Source organism: Corylus avellana, chromosome ca1, assembly GCF_901000735.1.
Source record: "Corylus avellana chromosome ca1, CavTom2PMs-1.0".
Lineage (NCBI taxonomy): Eukaryota > Viridiplantae > Streptophyta > Magnoliopsida > Fagales > Betulaceae > Corylus > Corylus avellana.
This window is the reverse complement of record NC_081541.1, coordinates 47,583,077-47,587,885: the sequence shown is the minus strand read 5'-3', so window position 1 is coordinate 47,587,885 and position 4,809 is coordinate 47,583,077. Positions and strand designations below refer to the sequence as shown.

At 36.9% G+C, this 4,809-nt stretch overlaps 1 protein-coding gene across 1 annotated transcript in view; it reads right to left on the bottom strand.

Moving 5' to 3' along the window:
• The window catches only part of LOC132173832 (probable splicing factor 3A subunit 1), a 17,486-nt gene extending 16,535 nt beyond the window's left edge, over positions 1-951 (bottom strand). Inside the window, exon 1 of the mRNA XM_059585460.1 lies at positions 900-951. The gene's annotated coding sequence lies outside the window, so the exon portion shown is untranslated. The remainder of the gene's footprint in view (positions 1-899) is intronic.
• Between the last annotated feature and the right edge of the window lie 3,858 nt (positions 952-4,809).

The window sequence follows — 4,809 nt, the reverse complement described above, 5'->3', positions numbered from 1 at the left end:
TAATATATATAAACACATATGCATAAATAAATAAAAACAAAGGTATATAATATATTTGTTATTATTGAGTAATGTTTACTATATATTATTATTTGTTACTTATTAAAAAATATACGAGCCGAGCTTAATAAAGAAGACGACCCTTATACGAGCTTGTTTCATTTAATTATGAGCTTGCTTCGTTTAATATTTGAGCCATGATACGTGTTCACGAAACACTTCATTTAATGTTTGAGTAGAGCACGAGTCGAGCTTATACGAATCGAGCTTGAGTTCGCTCGCGAGAGGCTTGCTCTCTTAACACCCCTAATTCAGAGTATAAGAATAACTATTAAGTACTAAAAAGAACCAAAGTTTATTCTTAAAAAGAAGCAGAAATTTTATTCTAAAAAAGAACAAAAATCTAACAGCTTAAAGCCAAACTAGAACCTTGTTGATTATGATCATCTACTTCTCCAATTAAATTCTTTGGAAGCTACAATTTTTCCACAACCATAATATTTCCCAACAATAAAATACAGATTAACACCTAAATTCGTAGTCATAACCACTTTCAGGACCCTAAATTTAAAAAAATTAAAAATTAAAAAGGGACACTGCAAGAACACCAAAAGCCATTTCCTCTAGCACACTGAGTTTTTCACAAGCTCAAACAAAGTTTCCCAATTAAATAAATATCTAAGCAAATATCACAAAAAGGCACATAAAGAGCCAAAATGAAAAGAAAAGCAAACAAAAAAAACCAAACCCAAATCTTTTCCTAAACGGCTAAATCCATTCAACCTACAAAAAAAAAAATCTAAAAATTTAACCCCTTAATGCTTAATCTGCTTCCAACAAAATCACCACCTACGTTTTCCTGCCCCAATCAACCATCTAAAACTTCAAAATCAAGTTACCTTACTTGGCTTGCAGAGAGAAAACAGCCTAGACGGCGACTAGGTCACCGACTCACGAGAGAAGAGATAGAGGCAGCTACTACGGCCTACGGGTATAATTCACAAATTTGGGCCTTGTTTGGATGGGCCAGATTTCATTTTTGTTTTGGGTTTTTTAAGAAAACCATGTGGATGTATTGTTTGGCATTGCTGGCCCAAAACCCAACCGGAATTTCAAAATGAAATATGATCCAAGGTGAAAATCACGTTGGCCTAGAGAGAAACACTTAAACCCCAATGTGTCGCACGACAGGCTCTGATTTTTAGGCCATTTGTGATTACAGGTACTAGGGCTCAGATCCGCTGGGCAATTAATGCCCACCCACAACTCACTGCAATAGATTTGTTTAATAATACTTATTTGGCGTGAAGACCACATTTTCAGCTGAAGTCAGGCTGTCTTGATAAAAGCAAAGAGAATAAGCTCATCTGCACCCAGAGTCGCACTCAACTCACCTTATGGAAAGATACGCATTCAAAACAAATGCGTAAATCAATCCTAACCTTCAATCTTTTTAATCTGTGGTTCTGTTGCTACCATGTGGCAGCTCTGTGCGATCCATTCCATTCGGTGATGCACCGAATCATATGGCATGCTTCCTTGGGTTAATAAAAGGGAATCAAATATCACGCCATATTTGCAACGGCTACTTCATCAAGTTCTCCATGCGTTGGTTGCCGGGAAAGCTGACATCCTTCAGTTTATGCGAAAGTGAATTGGGCGAATTTCAACATGCTTTAACCACCGTTTGATTTCTATCAAAACTCATCACACCGTCTATTTTCAGCATCAGACAATTTCTAGATGAAATCACACTCATGTTAAAGGCATGAAGTTGTTTACCATTAAAGCATTGAATGGACGCCACCTCACCCATCAATTGAAGGTACTACAATTGACGTATGCGATCTATGGGTGTAGACTGTTGCCGTGCACCTACACCGTACTGAATCGAACTCTTAAGTCGGTGAATTGTGAACCTCATAGCTGATGTCTGGTGGCATCTTGGTATTTTCCTTAAATGTTTTTGAACAAAATTGGACCGTTGAGTGGATATGTGCACACAATGTGGCCGCTTCCATCATCATTGACTTGGGACGATATCAAATGGGCTTATCATGCTCTTATCCCATTTGATCTTAACTCCACTATCTTGTAAACGTGATTAATTGCCTAGCTTATCTCCACAAACACATGTTGCATGATGAATTTTCTCACAGTGCACTGTCTAACCTGTCTTCTCCATCACGAAGCCCATCCTCCTCTGCATTCCGTATACCCTCGGCTCCTTCAACCCCGAGCCACGCACTACTGGACTCTCCATCAATAGCCTAGTACTTGTCCCTTGGAGCTGAATTGATATGTGAATAGGAACTACCCCTCATTATAATCGCCATCCACAAACACATGCATAAGCCCATCTTCATAGACCTTTTTTCAGGGGGGTTTGTGGAATCCTGCGGGAGCTCCTCCACTGCAACTATTCCGCAATCACCTTGTAAAAAACGGCAACCCATCATTTCAGCATCTACGGACACAGGCACCCCTTCAATGACTCGATCTTGGAAGGTGCTGCAGTCACTGCCTTTCAATTTCATGCTCTTTTTTGCTTAATTTGTCTAGTTTATTTATCATTTCAAACATTGATTACCCATAATTGTGCATGCAAATTGGACAAGGAGTAGCAGCGACCTTGGGATCCAGAGTCACCCATCTCCTGCAAAAGGCATAAGGTATGTCTCAAACCTTCTATGGGTTTTTGAACGATGCTTGGCAGTGTAGAAAAACCTTCATAACATGTAGACATGAACATTTTTTTCCGTTGGTCTATTTGTGCATAAATGGAACCCACTAAAGGTGAGGACCAATCACTTTGGTCTCTTGAGTTTAAACGTATGTTTGTGCAAATGTTGGTTGAATTGGTCAATACGGGGAGAATAGTGAATGGGTCAGTTCATTTGAACTTGTGGTCGCCTATTGCTTCCCAACTTTCTACAATGACCGGTCGGACCTACACTGTCATCTAGTGTCGGACTAAATTTTCCAGACTTAGGATGAACCATCGTGACTTATCCGACCTCCTCCAGCACAGAACTGGATTTGGTTGGGACCCAGTATCAAATACAGTCCAGGGGACGGAGACCCAGTGGTAGCAGTATCTTAGGGTAAATTTCATCAAACCCTTGCCTAATTTTAGCAGTTCCCACTCTCTAATTTTAGGTCACACACAAACTTTTTTTTTTTTTTTTTCGTGTCTATCCTAGATCAAACCGAAGGCTAGTCATTTTCGAAGGAAGGGGTGTCCAAACTACGAAATGTTGGGTCTACTCTTCAATAGCTCAACAGCCACTAGGGTCCTCCGCCATTCATCTGCTTGGACACCACCAGGTAGTGATGAAGAGGAAGAGTTGAACAATGCACTCTTATGGTTTGGAATGCATGTTAATAAAGGAACCAATGCAGCTGTTGATAACAGTATGAGTCTGGAGGTTTTAAAACGATGTGTTTTCGTCAACTACCAACACAACTCTAAACGGCGCGTTTTGAAGAAATCATAAAACCTAAAAGCCCTGAAACTCTTAAACAAACTAATCAAGACGACGAGAAAACAAGAACAACAACCATTTACCTTACCTTGCTTGGCTTGCAGCGAGAAAACAAGAGAGAAAGAGACGATGAAGCTCGCGACTACCTGAAAATGAGACAAAGACATGAAAGAAATGAATATATATATATATATATATATATATATATATATATATATACCTTGCAAAATGATGATTTTTTTACTAAGAAATGGTTTAAAAAATGGTTTAATTGTAAGAGGTAATAACTAAGAACTTCAAAAAATTGTTCAAAAATGGAATAAAAATATAATTATAATTTATCTATGTACTTAAATAGTGTATAAATATGAATTTGTATATATTATATATGTATGATTTGTTAATATATAATTTTTTTTTTGAAAAAACCATATTGGTAGATATTATAAATGGATCATTGACAAAGCAATTGCTCTGTCAATAAAATGTCTCTAATACAAGAAGACCCCTCTTCCAACCATACAGTATCAGTTGCCTGTTTAATAGCCAGTTTTGCTAGTATGTGAGCCACCCCATTAAATCATATTATTATATATTTGTTAATATATAATAATATGATTTAATGGTCAATTGATCACGTGATATAATCATATAAATTATAATGATAATACATTAAGACTTCAATTGTGGCTATAAGTAACACATTGTTTAATCCAATTCCAATTACTTAATTTGATATTATACGAATTACATTGTCATTGTAAATAAATAATATGATTAAGTATTTGAATTGTCATTGGATCATAAGATAAAGTATTGATCTTATACATTTATATTATTCAATATGCAGATTACATATAATATAACCAATTAATTATTGTTACTTAATTAGTTAATTATATATTGATTATTGTAATTTGTTACTTAGTTTATGCTGTATATATATATAGTTAACGAGCCTGACGAGCAAGTCGAGTTTGGCTTTATACGAGTGTGGAACGAGCTAGGCTTGTGAGCCCATTAACGAGTCGGGCAAGTGAGTCAATCAAGCTTTAAATGAGCTAGGCTCGCGAGCTCTATTGAGTTTTGTCGAACGAGTCAGGTATGTATCACTTATTAATCGAACGAGTTTCAACAGTAACAAGCAGGTTACTACAGTACCAAGCTTGGGTTCGGGCTGAGCAAGTATCGAGTAGGTTGTCGTGGTTTATTTACAGCCCTATCGGTGAAGTTCAAAGCAAACAAAAAAACCAAATCCAAATCTTTTCCTAAACAACTAAACCCATTCAACCTATAAAAGAGAAAACCTTGAAAATTTGACTCC